Source organism: Macrotis lagotis, chromosome 1, assembly GCF_037893015.1.
Source record: "Macrotis lagotis isolate mMagLag1 chromosome 1, bilby.v1.9.chrom.fasta, whole genome shotgun sequence".
NCBI lineage: Eukaryota > Metazoa > Chordata > Mammalia > Peramelemorphia > Peramelidae > Macrotis > Macrotis lagotis.
The window spans coordinates 461546552-461568892 of NC_133658.1; the positions used below are offsets into that span (position 1 = coordinate 461546552).

Consider the following 22341-nt stretch of genomic DNA (forward strand, 5'->3'; position numbering starts at 1 on the left):
TATCATCTGGTTTTAATTTTTTTTTAATAGTAGAGGGTAGGGGAAGCTAGGTGGCGCAGTGGATAGAGCACCAGCCCTGGAGTCAGGAGGACCTGAGTTCAAATCAGACCTCACACACTTAATAATGACCTTAGCTGTGTGACCTTGGTCAAATCACTTAACCCCTCTGCCTTGCAAAAAACTAAAAAAAAAATAGTAGAGGGTAGTAGGAGGGGGAGCACTCATTGAAAACTGAGAGCAATTTTATTAGAGTAGAAGTAATCAAAGACTGTTATAGAACCAAGAATCTTGCTATACAATGACAGTTAAAAGAACTGAGAATATTTACCAAGGAGAAGAAAAGACTCTGTGGGAGAGAAGTTTTCACATATTTGAAAGGTTGTCATGTAGAAGAAGGATCAGATTTATTTTTCTTGGTCTAAGATCTCAGCCCCTTGGATTTAAATTACAGGAAGATTGATTTTGGCTCCGCGTAAGGAGAAACTTCCTAACAAGTGAAGCTGTCCAAAAATGGAACAACCTCCTTCAGAGAATAGTGATTTCCAATTAGTGGAGGCTGGACAAGCAGGAATTACAGAATCTCAAAGCTATAAAAGATTTCAGAGGACAACCTAGTGAAAACTAAACAGGAATTCTCTCTACAAGATTACTGACAAGCAGACCTCAAGATGATGCTTGAAGATTCTCAAGGAATGGCAAACCATTCCCCATTCCACTTTTGGGAAGCTCTAATTTTAGGGAGTCTTTCCTTACATCAAGTCAAAAACCTATCTTAATTTCTATTCCTCATTCTGCCCTAGTTCTGTAGAATAAACTGCTTCTTGTGGATGGAAGTCCTTCAAATGGTCATTCAGTTATTTGAGATGACCCTCATTAAGCATTCTCTCTTTTCCAGGCTAAAGAGTTCCATTTTCTTCACCAATCCTTTTGGAGTGATCTCCAGTCAAGTTGTCTTAACTATCCTGGTCGCCTACCTCTATGGCCTCTAATTTCTCAAGGTCCCTCCCTAAACTGTCATCTGATTACAGGAGAGAGTGGAATGACTATCTCTTCCCTCAGTTTGGACAATGAACTTTAAAAATGCTTTATTGTTGCTTGTGATGTAGGTATATATGTATTTATGCCACTTTATAATGTCTTCATAGAACATTCTTCTACTACAAAGGAGAAGAGTTAAACAAAACCTGCTGACATGTGAGCCATGTCTGACAATGCCTTACTCTTCACCCAAGTCCACCACCTCTACTTAGAGAAAAGAGAATATGCTTCATAATTTCAAAAGAGAATATGCTTCATTATCACTTTTCTAATATCTGAATTAAATATGAATTACAGCACTGCATTCTAATATCTTTAAGCTTTTTAAAAGTGAATATTATAGTCTAAAACAGTCCTCTATCACAATTTGCACTGTTATTCTCTGAATGATAGATACCACGCTGTTTCCATTTTTTTCTGATACCACCAAATGTGAGATTTTGAATATTCTGACATAAATGGCAACTTTTCCCTCTACCTTCAACCTTTTAGGGTAGATGCCTAGAGGCAAGGCAGGGTCAAATACATTGGAAGGAGAAAGACTGAAGCTGAAGCTTAAATATTTTGGCTATATATAAAAAAGACAGGAAAAGATCCTGATACTAGGAAAGCTTGATGGCAAAAGGAAATGGAGGTGGTAGAGGATGAGATGGATAGCAATGAAGATGAACTTGGATAGCTTTTGGGAGATGGTGATAGAAGGGTCTGGCCATAAAGAGTTGTACATGATTAATCAACTGAACTATAACAAAACATAGGAACAGAGGCACCTTTTTTTTAGCTTAGTTTCAAATTCTTTTCCAGAATAGCTTTACCAATCCACAACTAAGACAATATTTTCTCAAGGATGCTATATTCTTCAAAGGTCTCATAAATTTAAAAGTATTGTTTATTCCTTATTCCTCCTCATTTTATATAATTCTTGTTCATGCCCTCCTAGAGATTCTCCAGTGAAGATCTCTCTCTAATGTGATGACAACCTTTTCCTTGGCTTTTTTTTAACATTCTGAAAATATTACAGCAGTTCTCTGACTATCCTTTTACAACAATATGTCACTCCCATTATATGACCCATTCACTTCCTTTTCCAGCCAAAAAAAAATTCCTTAATTATATTTTTAAGCTATCCTTTGAACACAAGTTAACACTGGTAATAAGTTGCAATCAACTTATACCAGGTATAATCTATGCAAAATTTTCACTCTTTGGAGAATATAGTGTTCCATGACTCAGAGTTATGTATCATCACTGGTAGTATTGGATACCATGCCTTAAAAAATGCAGCCCTAAGAATATGTTCTCTCTTTTGGCTGCCACATCACACTATTGATTCATACTGGGCCTGCAAATATTTACTTTTAGATCATTTCTTTTTTCATATGAATTGTTGTCTAACCACACCTCCCCCACTCTTTCTTTGAAGAATTGAGTTTTTAAACCCAAATGCACTTGTCAAGAATATTATAAATGGAATTTTGTACTGGCTTCAGGTTTGACAAGGTGGCCCTTTCCAACACATTAGAATTTTTTGAATCTAGTCTCAAGGCCTTTCTTTTTATGTCAAAAAAAAAAGTCACTGGTCCAAATGACAGCACTTCATCCTTCATTAGCAGCTGCATCAAGCAAGTGTTAAAATGACCTGTCCCTCTTGAAATAAGTCACTGGAGTTAGAACCAAAGCAAAGGTGATTCTTGGCCAAGACACAGGAGAGGAAAACTGATGGATTCCTAGGTATTATTTTAATCACCCGGAAAGCTGACAAGATCTCAAGAGATTTCTTATTATCTTATTGAAGAGTGCCTCATTAACTTGAAACCACTTCTATTTTGTCATAAAATTGAAATTTTTGGAAACATAAGCATTCCTCTTGAGACAAATCTTATAACTTTGTCTTTCAATCTTTTGATTTTCTGATCAATATCATTATTTGGAAGTTGTTAGTTCTCAGATAGAATCTGATTGTTTTATCTGTTTGTCCAGAGGGAATTGCCTAAGCAATATATTTCAACAGAAGTAGTTTCAGAATCACATCAAACCATCTTCTCAAGATCTCAGAGGGTCATCATTCAGTCCATTATGGGTAACTCCTCCAATTGCCTTTGAAAAGGGTGTATCCTCTGATTTTAAGCAGGTCAGACTGAGCCTGTATTTTTTGGTGCCACATAAGAATACTGCTGTAAATGGAAAATTTTGCTTTTACTTCATTTTTTTTTACACAACTGATTGGTCCTCTGCAGTGGGAGTGTTAGCACCAAGAGGAGTAAATTTTTTCCTAAACACCAAAGCCAACAAACCAAAAGAACAGCAACCAGTGCTTACATCTAATTGTCTAGAACTTGGCAATCATACAACCATATTTATTAACAATTCTATTCAACTGAATGACAAATGTTTATAACAGCAATTCCCAAATGAACATATATCAGTGTTTAGATAGATAGACATATAAAATTATTTTAATGAATTAAAACATGCTTACTCTGGCAACCTTTATATAAGATTGTTCCAGGCTCTCCTTTAAATTTTACCCCATTTTTGGCTGAGAACTTTTATTTCTATACTTATGAATGAATTTTACATTCCATCTTTAATAATTCATCTCCAAAATGGTAAGACCTCAGAACAAAGAGTCAGTCTTGTTTTATTTGAATGTTTTTGTTTCTTCTAAAGAAAATATTACATGTTTCAATTCAAGTCTTTCTTTGAAAACTGTCCTTTACTACCAGAGGGAACAGCTAGGTGACACAGTGGGTAGAATACCAGACTTGGAGTCTGGAAGACTCATCTTCCTGGGTTCAAATCTAGCCTCAGACACATTCTGTGTGATTCTGGGCAAGTTGCTTAATCCTATTTGCCTCAATTTCCTCATTTTTAAAATTTGGAGCAGGAAATGGCAAACCACTCCAGTATCTTTGCCAGAGAAACAAAATTAAAAAATCAGTCAAGACTTTAAAATGACTGAACAACATTACAATCTGATCCCTCTTTTGACTAGTATATAGGACATCTCTCAGACTTATCCTACATAACTGAATTCATAGGCTTGCATAAACATAGGCTAGAATCTCTTGAAAGGAAAGGCCAATGATTACAATGGCTGCATTATTATAGGAAGATCACACAATCTTTCATTAAAGGAAATTTAGCATCCATGTTTCATCCCCTCGTAAAACCAGCCCCCCCCCCCAATTCTTCTACTTTTCTGTTATTGGTACCACTATACTCACAATCATCCAAGACATCTTTGAATCCTCCCTTTCCCCAAAGCCTCCACTCACTAAGTCCTATAAATACTTTTTCTAGTTTTTCTCACATTTATTCTATTATTTCCATTCTCCCTGACATGATCCTAGTCCTAAATGCATAAATTAAGTCTAATAGTTCTCTCTTCCCAGTCTGCCTTCCAAATGATCGTACAAACCACTGCCAAATTAACTTTCCAAAAATACTACTTTCATGTTGCTCCTCAATTTAATTCCCTAATGTAAAATGGTAACTGACAATAAAATAAAATATAAACACCTAAGCATGACATTTGATGCCTCTAATATCTGTTCTCAATCTATTTTTCCAATCTTATTTCTTAAACTTTTCCCAACACTTTTCATTAACCTCTACTTTAGCTAGAGTTCTCCTTCTTAGACTAAAGAGATACTCATACTAGCTCTCTATGAGCACCGTACCAGTGCTATGATTCATGGTACCAGAAATATTTATCTCTCTTTTCTTCCACCTCAAAAAATAATAAAAAGCCTTTATAATTGACTCAAGTCCCATTTCTTCAGTGAATCTTTACTGACAACTTTTATTGTCTTCAATCTACACTGAAGTCTTCCTTTTCTTAAACAGTATTATGTCTGTATCATTGATTTGATATTGAATCAAACTATACAGTAATTTATTTAGTTTTTTTGTTTTTGCTTCTTATAAAGCCAACTTAATTGTAAGTTCTTGATTATGAGGACTGAGTCATATACATCTTTGTATTACACATAGTTCCTTAGATTATGCTCACAATGGATGATCAATGAATTGTGGCTATCCATTGATTCCATTTCTGGAAAGTCTGAGTATTCTGGGGATGATGTCCTTGGATTCAGGAAAAGACCAGGACACATTTCAGTCTATATGAAAAATAAGGAGCAAGTTGCTATCACTAGTCCCCAGGAGAAATCCTTTCTGAAATTTTTGTCTGTTGCTTTTTCCAAGGTTAATTTAAATAGTTCCAGACTCTAAAAATATTTACTGTAATATTTCTGAACTGAAAAATTCTACCCCACCCAGCAAAATTAGAAAAAATTCTAATATGACTCAAAGACAAGTTAAAAAATCAAAATAAAGTTATTTTGGGCCACAAAGAGAATTATCAATGATCTATATTGGAAAAGCTCATTAAAAAAAACCAGTTCAAATGAAATACACACTATTTTTAATTACTGTCTCTCTTCATTTTTGATATTGGTATTTAAAAGTCTATAAAACCAGTTTATTGTGAAGAATTAATGGATATATATGATATATGATATTTTTATTTATTTTCAATCAGCCAAACTCATCCAAGAAATTCTGAGTAATCTTCATAGTTTCTAGCACATAAACCCAATATAGTTAATATTTATTTTAAAAGAAACAAAAATCTGCAGGTTCTGACAGGACATTAATTAGGGAAAAAATAATTCCATATATATATATATATATATATATATATATATATATATATACTTTCACTTACTCAGAGGTGAATGAAGGCAAGTTCCCAATTTTTCTGGATTTTGCTTTTAGACCAGCTTTCTATCTTCAATTACCTACGAATAGGAGGAAAAAAAAGAGTTTTTAGTATAGTCTCAAAACAAATTCATAATCAGAAAAATTCTGAATTTCATTTTTAGAAGAATGTGGATTCAATGTAAAATCTTAATCTATAAAATAGAACCACCACCATACCTTATTTTTAAAAGTTTAGACTTCTATTAAAATATATAACGTCAATATAGCAAAACTTTTTGTGATAGCAAAGAACTGAAAATACAGTACATATCTATCAATTGGGGAAATGCTAAAAAGGTTGTAGTCTGAAAAACATAATAAAATATTGTTGTGCTTTAAGGCACAATGAACATGATCAATAGAGATTAGCAAGGAAAGACAAATCAACAGATACAAAGTAAGGTATAGAACCAGGAAAACATAAATACAACAAAACAATTAAACAATATTGCAAAATTAGAATGACTAAATGGTCCCACATGAAAAATCAAAGTAGACACTGCCTTGCTCTCATCTCCTACACATACTTCTTTGCAGATAACATGAGATTTTGTAATATATTATTTTGTCTTCCCCTACTTTTTTTTTCTTCCTCTGTTTTATACTTTATTATGAGATAATTCACAGGGAGGGTATGGGAAACAATGAAAAGATATTCCAAAGGTCTGTAAGTAAAGAAGGAATACAGTTATACAGAGTGACCCAAGAACCAGAATCCCCACTATACACACAAAAGAAGGGAGAGATGGTAGCGATGTAGCAGAGAAAGAAGATATTGTGGAAAGTATCTCAACAGGCGTCGTGACCTGGGCTGACACTAACAATCGAAGTAATAGTTCTATGTAAGAACTAAAGTAATTTTACCTGTTTATTCATAGAGACAATAGCATAATCTGATTTTCTGTTACCCAAATGTTTCCAGTAAACTGAGTTTTTACTTCAACCACAAAAAGGCTGTAAGTTGATTAAAGACATAAATATAAGTTTAGAAAGATGAGTAAACTTCTACCTAAATGTTAGGAATTGTCATAAGTGGAAGGAAATTGTGGCAATTGTCATTGAACTCATAACCTCTTGAAACTTGGGGGAAGAGAAGTGTTGGTACTTAGTATAATATGTGTGTGTGTGTGTGTGTGTGTGTGTGTGTATACATATATATATATATATATAAATAAAAAATACAAATATGTATACATTTAGAAAACAATATCCTTTAAAGATCAGTATTTGCATATGGTTAAATATATATATATATATATATGTATATATATATATATATATGAGATTATGAGGTATAAAGCAAAATAATAAGATTTAGTCCTAGTTATAGAAAAAACTCTCAAAGTGACCAGGCTGAGAACTTTCTGTGAGCAAAATAAGATTTACCTAGTGTTTTATTAAGAATTATATTTAGTGGGGCAACTAGGGGAGAAGATCTGGAGTCAGGAGGACCTGAGTTCAAATGTGATCTCAGACACTTAATAATTATCAGCTGTGTGACCTTGAGCAAGTCACTTAACCCTATAACCTTGCAAAAACCAAAAAGAAAAAATATATTTTGTAAAGCAGTGCTATACATGCTGAGAATCATGAAAAGTCCCTACTACACTATCAAAAACAATTCTGAAAAGATATTTTCAAAATGTCAACATGGCAGAAAAGAAAGTCTGACATGCTTCTAGGGCTCTGCCCAATTTATTAAAAAAATTTCATCTTTGTAAGTTAAGCCCTAAAAATTAGGCCAAAATGCTTGATGCCACCATCATAACTGATGTTTGATGGTGGGAAAGGAAGAGTTGGCTAATGAGTTGTACAGTTCCCATCAGATGTTCTTCCTGGTTTCAACTCCACCACCATCATATCCTCAGCTCCCACTCCCATGAGCTCATCACCATGGAGACTGTTTCCATATTGGTACTCACACTTTATCAGTATCCTTGATTGCCTCTAACTCTCTGCTTAGAGGGTTAGAGCACAGAATAAAAAATTCCTCCCAAAGTCTTCCTTTATAGAGTTCAGCCAACTCTTCCTTTACCATCAGCTGCTCTACTCAGTTTTAACTTCAACATTATTCCCCTGTGTTACCCCCTTCCCTTTTGAAGGGGGGAATGTCTTCCCCCATTTAATTTGTAAATTTCTAGAAATAAGGAAAATAAGGACTTTTTATTTAAGTCTCAGTACTTAGCACAGTGTCAAGCAGAGAGCTCTTAATAAATGTAATATTGTACTGGGTTGTATTTTGTTGTTGCTGTGTTGTATAGTGGGCACTGTTTGGCTAACATGGACCTTTTGTGGTAGGCAGAATATAATATCCTGAACACATGAAATGTATAGTACTTTTGAGTAAAGGCAAAAGAGAACACAGCACAATGTATCAGAGTAACCTATTTTTTTTTTATAAAAAGGCAAATTCTTTGTGTACAATATATGGTGTCTGTTACTGGTGTTAATGCTAATTGTTTTCATTGTTAAGAGCTCATTTACTACATCTTAAAAGAAGAAAGTCAACTACCTCCACTTCTTTAAGATAATGCATATCCAAGGACACAACTCTCACTTAAGAAAAGAATCAAAAGGCAGAATTCTTTACAAACTGCTGCTGCAGCTAAGTTCATTCAGTCATTTACTATCATTTGATCACCACAATTCTCTCCCCCCCATTCTCACTCACTTCTTTTCAGGCTAGATAATGAATAAAGATGAATTTGTATTACATTTGTAACTTTTACAATGTAAAACCAGAACCATAAAATTAAAGCAATCCAAAATAATATAAATGACAAACCACTAATGCCAACTACTTATCCATTTCAATGATATATTAGTTATAAATAATATTTATTCTTGGCAGAACACCTCAGGTTTGCAAACACATACATTTCTTGTGGATAATACTTGCAAAATACATGTACACACTATTGTTGACATGCATACTGTTTAACTGATCATTTCTTTTGTGCAATTAATGAATCCATCATGTTCTTTGTATCAGATACTCAGTGACATAGAGTTATGAATAATCTCTTTATCCAAACTGCAAGAGACTGTATGAATTCCATGTGGAAATAAAATGAATTTTACAGATCAGAGTTCCAGTTTAAAGATCATTTCAAATCTAGTATGTCAGTCTCATTAAATGATGAAATAATAATATGAGTCAATCGATTCCATAAGACATAATTAACTAATTTAGTTAGACTTAAGTCTCACTGAGGGAATCCTAGCTATCACAGAATTTTAATAAGTTATCACGTCATAAGAATTCAGATGAATACAATGATCAAGCTGGACTCCAGAGAGCTCATGATGATACATATTACCATCTTCTCTGGAATGATTAAAGAAGAAGAAATTAGATGTTTAAAAAAACTAATAAAACTTTTCTTCCTTTCATTCTCTTTCAAACAATGAAATGAAGATAAGAGAAAAATTACATAATCACAGAACTTTATAAAAGTTGGGGAAAAAATATGTGCAGACCACAGAGCAAAAAAATGATGGATAGATGGCATTGTAAAAGATGTTGTTAGTACAAATAATTAGTCCTCTGAAGTGGTCATGTTATTCATATTCACACTGACTCAAAATTATAATTATGTAAAACACAGTAAGCGATTATAGCCCAATGGAAATATGCAGTGTAAATTTTAAAGGCATTCCTTGCTTGAAGTAATCAGGACCCTGATTTTACTCTATTGGTAATCCATAAAATGTCAAGACAAACAGAAAAAAGCTTCCCAGAATATGGGACAGATTCCACTGCTCCTCTCCCTTGAGGATTTACCAGAAGATATGGACAAGAGTTATGTAAAATGGCAAGGCATAGATGGATTACAATCTGCATCACTAGAGGAAAGACCACACACAAAGAGATCACAGATCCACTGAGGAATGATTTCCAAATGACTTTCTAAACTGTTTTATAATTAAACTTCTATATTACTTCATAGTTCCAAATAAAGCTTAATGTAATCCTTATTAAGGAAAATATCTTAAGGATTAAAGACAATGAATGCATCAAGCAGAGGTGGATTAGTGATTTTTTTCTCACATATAGAGCTAATTTTTAAGTGAAAAGTTATTAAAATAAATTCGTACAGCTGTAATGCCTAATGTTTCATAAGAGCCTAAATAATCCTTATGCTATGGTACTAATTAGTTTTCCAGTTTATAGATGACTAAATGTATCACAAGGCATCAAGAAACTTTGAAAAGAACCCTAAACAATCTGTTTTGAATCTTATAAAGTCCTACTTCTCCCCAGTTTGCACTAAGCATCAAACAAGATTTTAAATATAATTACAAAATACATTCTTTATGTCTAAATTCATGCTCAAAAATCCCAAATAACATATGTACAAAGTGTTCATATTTCAGTTTCCAACACAAGGATATATGCAAAAAATGTCCTACTCACTCCACATCTAGAAAGGTCAACTGGTTTGTCAATTTCAATGGTGAACAAATTTTTAGAAACAAATGTGATTGAGGAATGGCTGAATAAGCTATAGTATTATAAATGTTATGGAGTACTATTGTTCTGAAGAAATCATGACTTCAAAAAAGCATGAAAAAGACTTGCCATGAACTAATGCTGAGGGAAGTCAGCAGAACCAGAAGAACATTGTACACATTAACAGCAACATTTGAGATGATCAAATATGACAGATATAACTCCTCTCAGAAGCTCAGTGATCACAATACCACTACTGGGTCTATACCCTGAAGAGGTTATGAAAAAGGGTAAAAACATCACTTGTACAAAAATATTCATAGCTGCTCTGTTTGTGGTGGGGAAAAAATTGGAAATTTAGTGAATGTCCATCAATTAGGGAATGGCTGAACAAACTGTGGTATATGTATGTCATGGAACACTATTGTTCTATTAAAAACCAGGAGGGATGGGAATTTAGGGAAGCTTGGAAAGATTTGCATGAACTGATGCTGAATGAGATGAGCAGAACCAGAAAAACATTCTACACCAAAATAGCAACATGGGGGTGATGATCAACCTTGATGGACTCACTCATTCCATCAGTGCAACAACCAGGGACAATTTGGGGCTGTCTGTGATGGAGAATACCATCTATATCCAAAGAAAGAATTGTGGAGTTTGAACAAAGACCAAGGACTATTACTTTTAATTTAGGGGAAAAAAACTGATATCTTATTGTCTGACCTTGCTATCTCTTATACTTTATGTTTCTTCCTTAAGGATATGATTTCTCTTTAATCACATTCAATTTAGATCAATGCATACCATGGAAACAATGTAAAGACTGGCAAATTGCCTTCTATGGGGAGTGGAGGGAGGGAAGCAAGATTAGGGGGAAAATTGTAAAATTCAAAATAAATAAAATCTTTATGATTCAAAAAGGAAAAAGGAGTTCAGTGATCAAGAACAATCATGGGAGACCTGTTAAGGAAAATGTCATACAAATCCAGAGAAAAAACTATGGATTCTGAATGCAGAGCAAAGCATATACTATGTTCACTTTTTAAAACTTTTTTTTATACTTTTTCCTTCTTTCTCATGTTTTTTTTTTCTCCTAAGTTCTAATTCTTCCTTTACAACATGATTAATATGGAAATATGTTAAACACAATTGTACATGTGCAACCTATATCAGATTGCTGCCATGGGGAGGGGAGGAAAGAAGGAAGAGTGGTAGAAAAATGTGGAACTCAAAAGCTTGTAAAAGGATGAATGCTGAAAAGCATCTTTGCATGTAATTAGAAAATTAATCAATTAATTTTTAAAATGTGAATCAATTCAAAACATATCTAATCAGCTTAAATGAGATAAAATTCGTAAAGTATTAACATAGAATCTAGTGCACTCTTTATGGTTTGGGCTCATGGATTAATTTAGAACTGGGGAAAAAACAAAATTTATTTGGAGGAACAAAAGCTTAAGAACTTGAAAGAAATAACAATAAAGCAGGAAAAGAAAGGGGGTCTAGCAAAGTAGCAATCATAAAAGCTAACTGATATTGGTTAATAAATTTTCAAATGGATAGATGAAAGATTGTTTTTTAATCAAATATGGTAATATAGTATTTCTATAAACTCAAAGATTCTTCCTTGAAATTCTTGGGTAAAGACTAATTATTCAAAGAAAAAAATCTTAGAAAAACTGAAAAGTATTATATTTAAAATTGGTTTTAGAACAACATTTCATATAATATCAACAGTTCAAGATTTAAGGTCCTACCATGTAGGCCCTGGGGGGGGGGGGGATACAAAAAGAGGCAAAAGACAATTCCTGCCCAAAATCTAATAGGGGAGATAATATGCAAACAAATATATTCAAAGCAAGTAATATACAGGATAAATAGAAAATTTATTGAATATTAAACAGAAGAAAGGAACTAGAATTAAGAGGGGGTTGGGTAAGCTTGCTGGGATTTTGGATGGGCAATTTGGAAGGAAATACCTTTTACAATTAGGGAGAGGGGAAGAGTTCTTGAGCAAAACAAGGGAGAGAAAAGACCACTATAACAAAAAAATGAGAAGTTTTGGTTTGGGGGTTTTTTTGGGCTTCTTTTTTTTTGGTAGAAACAATGCAGTGATTAATTAGAGGGAAAAAATTAACTGGAGAAAAATTATGCAAATTCCTCTAAAGAAGATTTGATAGCCTGTCTTTATCTATAGAGAGATATGATATAGATATAGATATAGATAGATATGAGAGACAGAGAGACAGAGACAGAGAAAACAGTCATTCTCCAATAGATAAAAGATCAAAAGATATGAGCAGGCAATTCTCAAAAAAAGAAGTCTAACTATAGTCTATAGGGAGAAAATTGCTCAAAATCATTTGTAAGAAAAGAATTACAAATTAAAACTCTGAGGTTGCACCTCATACCATCAGTTTAGCAAAGATAACGGCAAAGGAAAAAATAACAATTGTTTGGAGGGATACAGAAGAAAAGAACTATTGAATACACTTTTGGTGTCTTTATAGTGTGGTCCATCTCCATCCATTTTAGAAAATAGAATTATACCTTAAAAAGTCATTAAAATTGTGCATATTTCAAAAAAGGCCTTTCTGATTTGTCAAAATACAAGAAACAGAGTGGGAGATTCAGGGAGGGAGGAGTCCTTCAATTGGGTAACATGTAACAAAATAGGTTAGGGCTCTTCATCCTTACTCTTTTCTGGCATAGTGGTTCATCACTGCATCCAGAGTTCTAAAATATTTCAAAATTGTTTTTCTTTGTCATGCTATCATTACATGAAATGTTCAGTTCTGTTTTCTTAAGTCTGTATCACTTCATACAGGTTTTCTCTGAAACTGAAGGCTAAAACTTTTTACAAGGTCTAAGTAGAATTTATGTTTTGAGTTGGGGTTGTGCTAAAATGACCTTTAAGCACCTTCCTGTTCTGGGATTTTATTATGCGATGTCACTCCAAATTTTAAAACAGAATGTTTAGAAATGTTTAAAATATCAAATATTAACAGAATAACAGAATAGATCTCTAAACCAAACTATCTGAACAAAGTAAATTTCTGACATAGGCATTGGCTGGACTCCATTTCTAAATTATTCTGATTAATGAAATTAATTAAATTAATCGAAAGGGCAGTTTTATTTTCATTTACAGAGCTAGCTTTGACTCTCATCCATTAAAAATAACTATGAATTTTAAAAGTTCCACCATATTGGATGGAACAATTAAATATACACCCAGACTAGTTTATTTTACTCTGAATCATGTGCATTACTTTTTTTTTTAAATAGGTAAAGGGAATTAAACCAGGAGTTCTCTGTACTCAAGTTCCAGGGAGCAGTCCTTGGCATCAATCCCATGCTCAATCCCACTAAAAGCCAATGCTTTACAACATAGCCTAGTGGACCACATGACTTATACCCCCACCTCCCTAAGAACCTTCTGTCAACATGTTCAAAATCCAGTTTCCTAGGGCCTACTTGGGCCTGAAAGCAGACTCACTAATCTGTTTCATCAAAAACAAAGCAGTATTAAAAAACATCCCTACCTTCTTCCTTACTTTCAAATGTATTCCTGTTTTTGTTTTATTTTAGTTAACAGTTTAGGAAAAGGGTTTATTTTATGCCTTTTTTCTTTTTTTCTGTTTTCAATATATCTGTGCACAAAAACAGGTAAAGACATGAGTAAACAGAAATATAAGAAAGCTCTTTTCCTAGAAAAGAAAAAGCATATTCAAATGAAAACTTGGTAGAAATTAGTGTTTGTAAGTTTATATCCATTCCTTCCCTAATCTATTCTTCCTCCCCCTCCCCTGTGGAGAGCTTGTATAGTCCAATATATGCATATATATGTATATATATATATATATATATATGTATATATATATATATACACACACACATATACATATACATATACATATACATATACATATACATATACATATACATAATAGATGCTTCTATGGGTGTTATAAATGCATATATATGTTACAGCCAGCCTCCATCATCCTGGGGCCGGCACGATTACTGCTTTAACCATTTTTTTTTTGCAAGGCAAATGGGGTTAAGTGGCTTGCCCAAGGCCACACAGCTAGGTCATTATTAAGTGTCTGAGACTGCATTTGAACCCAGGTCCTCCTGACTCCAAGGCCAGTGCTTTATGTACTACGCCACCTAACCGTCCTTTTAACCATTGTTTCTGTGTAAGTCAAAGAATAGCTACATTCTACTCAATAAGAACTTATTTGAGTTTTACCTTCAAGTTTGAAAACTCTGAAATCAAAAATCAGTAGTTTCAGGGCTTTGAGCAATGTCATCTTACTGAAGGGCCTTTTGATAGTAATGCTATGGAAAGTAGCTAAATCTTGCAAAAACGTAACATGATTAAATAATCCCCCAAATTGAATTAGATCCTAAAAAATTAGGAATCAGCCTTATTGAGGTTCTCCTCTTCTAGGAACTATTTGTATAGAATTTCTGACAAAGTACTATTTCATATGGACAACTTGCAAGTAAATCATTTATTTCACAGTGGAGTGAGGAAAGTCATCCTCTAGAGAAAGAAATCTGGTGGCTGAATTGACTTTTTTCTTTTTTTGGTGAGGCAATAGGGTTAAGTGATTTGCCCAAGGTTACAACCTAGCTGCCCCATTGAGCTGACATTTAAGATGCTACAATTAGATTTTGTAGCTTGAGAAATAAATCATCATGAAATTGAAAAAGAAAACTGGATGAACTGGAAGAGGTGTGCACATAAAGCAGTGCATACAATTAATAATTCTTTGAACTGAACCTTTAAAGTTTATTTTTCCTAATCAGAAGATTCATAGGCAAAAATACTATATATATTTTGTATATTTCTGTAAACTGCTTAGATCCATTTTCCTTTTGTTGTATAAAGTGATCAATTTATCAACAGATGAGATAATGGTCTTTCTTCTTCTCATCCCTCTACCCAATTTCCTTTATAACAAAAATGAACTTCAAAACAAAACACTTGAAGGAACAAAGGTTTGTGGACTTTCATCTAGGCAATGAATGAATCTGAATTATCTGGATTATGAAGGTGTCAGATGAGAAAAGTTTGAAAACTCTGAAATCAAAAATCAGTAGTTTCAGGGCCTAACATCATCAATGTGAATGGAGGTTTTGGTTAACTTCAAATTCAATGTCTATAAAATGGGCATGATACCTGTAAAGTGCCCACCTCAGAATATTGTTGTGAAGAGCAAATAAAACAATGAATTTGAAGTTATTTACAAATTTGAAAGTACTGTGTAAAAGTTGGTAGATGTTTGCTGTCAGTGCTACTGTTGCTATTTCCTAGTTTATCACTGGAAAGAACACAACTGAATAAGGAATAAGTAATCAGAAGATTACAAATGAAGGAAGGTTAAAGTCTACGAAGTTTAAAAATTGGGATGAGTACAGGTAGATAATTCTATATTGTAGGGCAATGCAATTTATAAAATTTTATTCTGTAGGGAAGCTGAATTATTTTCACCAAAAAAAAAAAACCTGTGAAGTAGGTGATACAAGAATTATCCCCATTTAAGACATAAAAGTATTAAAATTGACAGTCATTAATTAAGCAATTTGCCCATGGTCTAACACTGAACTTCAACCTCCAAAGCCAGTGCTCATTCTCCCCTGGCAGGCTGTCACATAGTAGGTATGTAGTATCTGTTAAATGACAATTAAAAACATGGGAGAATTCTGAAGACAGAGACACTAGGTTAAAGAGGGAAGGAGGAAGGAGGAAAGAACTGTGGCTTTACCTCTATCCCTCTCTACCATTTCATCTTTTGTACATCCCAGTCTCTTCACCCTGTTCCCCTAGAAATTTTTTCCTTAAAGAACACACATCTGCTTTCATCATGGAAAGCAATGAAAAAGATGACTCAATATTTGAAATTTAATCTATTCTATAGAGGAATAACACCACAGTACTTGAAAAATGTAGAGCTTTTATTACCTTGAAAAGACAGAAGAAACAAACACCCTTTTTTAAGACATAAAGGCAAAGTTTCCCTTGTGCACAGCTCATTTCATAATATTTTAATAACAATCACCTACATTTGTATGGTCTTTTCTGCTTTTCAAAGCTCCTTTATATTTATTATCTCATTTTGAGTAGAAGCTTTTTGGCAATAGGTGTCGTATACACTCAAGATTATTGGAATATGGTATTAAAATGAATAGACTACTTAACTATTCTTTTTTTTGTGCAAAGTGAAGTTTGAGAATTATTATCCTGGGATCCAAAATTTTAAAAATGTATTCTGATAATTATAACAATATTGGTTTCCTTTTTTTTTTTAATGTACGTTATGCTTTTAAAAATAATCTTCTCCTGGAAGCATTTGCATGAACTGATGCTGAGCAAGATGAGCAGAACCAGAAGAACACTGTACACTCTAACAGCAACATGGTGGTGAAGATCAACCTTAATGGACTCACTCATTCCATCAGTGCAACAATCAGGCACAATTTTGGGGTATCTGTGATGGAGAATACCATCTGTATCCAGAGAAAGAATTGTGGAGTTTGAACAAAGACCAAAGACCTTGAATTAAAAAAAAAAAAGCTATTATCTTATTATGTAATTTTGCTATCTCTTATATTTTATTTTTCTTCCTTAAAGATATGATTTCTCTCTCTCATCATATTCAACTTAGATCAATGTATACTATGGAAACAATGTAAAAGACTAACAGACTGCCTTTTGTGCAGAGTGGAGGGGAGTAAAGCAAAATTCAAAATAAATAACTAAATAAATTTAAAAAAAATCTTATGAGAAGGGGTCCATATGTTTCTTTAGACTGTCAAAAGTGATCTGTTACAGAAAAGGTTAAGAACTTCCTATTTCAGACTTTACAGAAGGACAAAAGTCAATGTTTTAAGAACTCTGTTAATCATTAGGATTTTTTTTGGTAAAGATTTTTTTTTTTGGCTGGAAATAGCCATCCTCAAAAAAAAAAAAAGAAGTGAGGGAATTTGCAAAAAATCTGCTGTACAATCCTGCTGATTAAGGTCAATTAACAAAGTACAAAGGAGATAAAAAAGCCCCAAAGAAAAGATGTGATCCCACTGCAAAGATTTCAGCAAATAGGATGGGTCAAAGGAGGCAGAATAACTAAATTCAAGGGCTAGCATGGAGATTAAGGCAATAACAAAATCAAGGTGGGAGGGTATAAAAAAATGGAAGAATCCCCTAATACCAAAAAGACTGAAGAAAACACGCCTATAAGTGACCTCAGTTTCTTTTCCTGTACCAAAAATAAAGACAGGAATCTATAATCCAGCTGACATTTTTATAGCATTTAAACTTACAAAATGAAGAATCATATTTATTCCTGATGTGCTTCAACACGGAGCAGATATATATTGTTTTTGTTTTTCCTGGAGATAATCCCATTCTTTTATTTATTTTTTCCAATTACATATAAAGACAGTTTTTGACATACATTTCTGTAAGATTTTGAGTTCCACATTTTTCTCCCTGCTTCTCTTCCCTCCTCCCTCCCCTTAACAGAGAATAAGAAGTTATTTTTTTATTGTTTTTGATTTTTTTAGATTTTTGCAAGGCAAATGGGGTTAAGTGGCTTGCCCAAGGCCACACAGCTAGGTAATTATTAAGTGTCTGAGACTGGATTTGAACCCAGGTACTCCTGACTCCAAGGCTGGTGCTTTATCCACTACGCCACCTAGACGGCCCAGAAGTTATTTTTTTAAAAGCACTGTAAACATACACACACCATGGATTTCCAAAGCACCTAAAAAGTAGTAGGTAGCATCAGAGCAAAAACCCCAGATTTAAAGTCAGATCTCATACCTGTGTGACTTTGGTAAGTCACTTAATTTTCCTGGGCCTTAACTTCCTCAACTACAAAATGAGAGATCACTAAATGATGCCTCAGATTTGTTTCAATATTTTTCTTTACCATATTCTCCTCACAAACTGAGAAAATTAATCAATCAAAAATTACAAACTTGTTTAAATTTAATTGTGTCCTGTCAGATTTTAAAACTTCAACAGGGGCAGCTAAGTGGTGGAATGGCTAGAGCACCAGTCCTAAAATAAGGAGAACCTGAGTTCAAATTCAGCCTCAGACACTTAATAATTATCTAGCTATCTGACTTTGGGCAAGTCACTTAACCCCATTGCCTTGCAAGAAGAAAAAAAAAAGAATTCATACCATTTATGCTTAAGACAGTAGAGAAATAACACTTAAATGATAAAAATGACCATAGTCATATTGCCAGTCTTTTCTTACAATGATGCTCTGAGTAAGTATATACTTTATTCACTAAATCAATTGAGCAGTATATCTGAAGCCATGTGATCTATGGTTAGTAGCTAGATACAAAAACAAACCAAAAAATTCACCATCTTTATAAACTATCTGAGAATTCTGGCAGTTAAACTCAATGGAAATTCTGCTCAAGATATTTACATAGCTATGAAGAGTCTCCAATATTTTCCTTAGTCTAGAAAAAAAAATAAATTGGAGAGTAAAGAGACTTGTATATTATCATGTTACATATGACCCTCTCACTCTCAACCCCTCTTCCTCAACAAACTTCAGTAGCTCACTATTGCCTCTAGAATAAAATACAAAGAGTCCCCAGCCCGTCTTTCCAGACTCATTTCATAATACAGTATTCCCCTTCTTCATTCCAGTTCATATGACTTACTTGCTGAACAGTTTTTTTTATCTCCTACCTTCATGTTTTTGCATAGACTGCCTCTCTTCATTGGAATTATCTCCCTCATTTCCTCTACTTAAAATCCTTTCAAAGTTCAATGCAGGTGCCACCAGGTGCCTAATTCCCCCTTCCCCAGTATTTAGTGTTCTCCCCACCTTCTAAAGTAATTTGTACATTATTTATACATGTACATTAATTATATATATTTTGTACATATATGTATTTTAGTAAGACATGAATAAATTATATAATCCCAGTAGAATATCCTTGGATATGGGGGATATTTTATTTTTATAAACAATTTGGTGGCTAAGGTGGAACAGTAGATAGGGAACTAAGCTTAGAATCAGGAAGATTCATCTTCATGAGTTCAAACTCAGCCTCAGACACTTGCTAGCTGAGTAACCCTGTTTGCTTCAGTTTCCTCATTGTAAAATGAGCAAGAGAAGTGGAAGAAACCACTCCAGTACCTTTGCCAAGAAAACCCTAAATGGAGTCACAAAGAATCAGACATGACTAATAAATGATTAAATAAAACAATTTGGAGGATCCTTCCAGGGAAGTAATTTGCAACCCATCCATGTGGACCTGTCTTGTACAACTCTTGTCCATTTTTTACCAAAAGTCTGACAGAGGAGATCCATCCAATGAGCTGAAGGCCTCCAGAGGACCCCAGTGGAACAATCTAGCAGTCTACTTCCCCATCTCTATCTTCTGTCTCATGACTATCTCATTTTTTCTTCCTTTCATCTAATTCCTGGATTTTTTCCTATTTTTTCAAATTCCCTTTTTGGATATTTTTTGCAGCCTGCTCACATTCCCCTTTCCTCCTTCACCCTCCCATGCACCTGGCCATTGCTCCCTTGTCAGATAATACTAATATAAGACCAAGCTTCAAGCCTGATATAGAAGGCCAGGTCATAGGGGCATATTTAATCCTAGAATGACAAAGAAGAGACTGGAAGAGCAAGGCTACTTACAGTAGCTGAGGATAAAGCAAGAGAGATCAAAAATCTAGGTCACCACAGAAAATGAAGACCTTATTATCAAGAGCACAACATCAAAGATTTTAGGATCACAGCCAGGGCCATGGAGTAAGTAAGTGCTAAGAGGTGAGGATGCTTGAGGATAGGTTGAAAAAGTTTATAAGAGAAGGAATTGTTTGAGTTGGGTCGACAAATGAAGCCCAATCAATGAGCCAGATCCTGCCCTAAAAAGCTACTCCTGCAAGGGCAGGATATGGTCAGGCTATGTACCAATCAATTTACAGGTGGGCAGTCTCCCAGCATATTAGAATATAAGTTCCTTGAGGGCAAGAACTGTTTTTGCTTTATATCCACAGCCCAGAGTAAGCCCTTAATAAGTATTTTTTGACAGAAGAATCAGTTCAGCCCCAAAAGTTAAATGATTTAGAGCATACACACAGAATTTTGAACTGAAAGGTTCATCTTCGAGGTCTCATCTTGTACAAATGCTTCATTTCCTAGATGAAGTTTTTTTTCCTTTGTGTTTTCTGTCTTTGTATTCCTCACCTCCTAGCACAGGATTTCTAGGAGGCATAAAAATCATTTATTAAATTATTAGTATAGGTATGAATGAGTATCTAGGTATGAGCAGCTAGGTGATAGAGTGGATAGAGCAAAAAGCCTGGACCCGGGAAGACCTGAGTTCAAAACTGGCCTCAGACATTTACTAACTGGGCAAGTCACTTAACCCTCTCTGGCTTATCAGCAAAATGAGTTGGAGAAACAAACCGCTCCAGTATTTTTGCCAAGAAAACTCCAATGACGTCATGAATCCAACTGAAAACAAAGCATCTAGGTGATCAGGATAGACTTGGAGTTGATAAGATCCAAGTCCAAATTCTGCCTCAGACACTTAACTAGGTAACCATGGGCAAGTCACTTAACTTCTCCAATACTCAAATTTCTCATCTGTAAAATGGGGGTAATAATAATAATATTAATAATAATAATATCTACCTAATAAGTTAATAATATTCTTGCCAAGATAATTCCAAATGGGGTCACAAAGAGTTAGATATGACTTAAATGATTCAAACTAACATTTTTGTTATGAGGATCACATTAGATAGTATAAGAAAATTTTTTATAAATTTTAAGACTTTATAAGTGGAATTATTATTTTCCAAGGTCACATAGCTAGTTAACAGCACATACTACACTGCTGTCTAGTTTTAAGTCTTACCTTAACATAAGCTTCTCCATAACAAGAGAAAAAAAGAGTGGGAAAATGGGAGGTGTCATTCCTTCAATGACTTCTTTCTACTTGCCCAAGATCACAGGATTTGAACCTAGCTCTTTTACTTCCAAAGTCAGTACTTGTTCCCTTGTCCTATACTGAATCCTTAAAATCAGGTTACTAAGAGTCTTGAAACTGCAGGTGGATTTTGAAAAGGAAAGGAATCAATAACAAGGGGAAAATATAAAACTTCTTCAAACATGAATGAAAATAGTCAATTACTCCCTCCTTTATTCTTTCCAATGTGTGGGGAGGTGAACATAATTTGTCCTACTATTACAGTTTATACTTGCTAAAATGTATTTCAGCTGTAAAGTCAAAGAAATGACTTCAGGGACAAAATACAGCCAGAAAGATAAAACAAGCAACATTCATCTACTACACACTATATGATCTACACAAAGATGATTGTGAGTTATCCTTGTCATTGCTAAGAGAGATACAGCAGTTAATAAAATTCTCAAAATAAAAGAAAATGACAATATCCTTGAAGTCTTCTCAAACTATCAACCCTATCATTTTAAAGGAATGTGGGTTCCTCCCCAAGCTGACTCTGCCCTACACACACACACACACACACACACACACAGACCAGAAAGGAGAGAGAAGCATTTATATCCAACATACTTCTATTTTTTTCCATTTCCAGGATTGTATTAGTTTCCTTAATTTTGTCCAATACCCTTAAAAATATACACATTATTGGATTTTAGTTCAACATCCAGGTCTTTGAATTTTCTGTTTACAATAAAACATCAACTCAAGCCTCAGGGCTCCAAGTCTTGATAATCATTGCCAGTTAACTTCACCCAGTGAGCTCTCTCCCACTCTCCTAAGGGAAACGTGAAAAGCCAGAACTGCTAAATTGATGGGCCAGGGTTTTTTACTCTGCCTTTCACTCTGTTTTGATCTGTTCTCATCCCTGTAGCTAGCATACCACCCGTTATACCACAAGCCTTTGCTCCCACTCTAAGCTGATACTCCCCTGTGGTGTGTATTTTTTTCCACTACTCCTAAAAGATGCACTTTGACAGAGAACAGCTGTGAAAATGCAGCCAAAAACAAATCACAATTGGGATGTGTTAAGTCAGTTTGGGGATAATAGCTTT

General features: G+C 34.1%; 1 protein-coding gene across 2 annotated transcripts in view; it reads right to left on the reverse strand.

Moving 5' to 3' along the window:
* TBL1X (transducin beta like 1 X-linked) overlaps window positions 1-22341 on the reverse strand; it is a 369185-nt gene that overhangs the window by 245004 nt on the left and 101840 nt on the right. For both annotated transcript variants that reach the window (XM_074213593.1, XM_074213592.1), the window contains exon 2: window positions 5771-5843. The gene's annotated coding sequence lies outside the window, so the exon portion shown is untranslated. The remainder of the gene's footprint in view (window positions 1-5770; window positions 5844-22341) is intronic.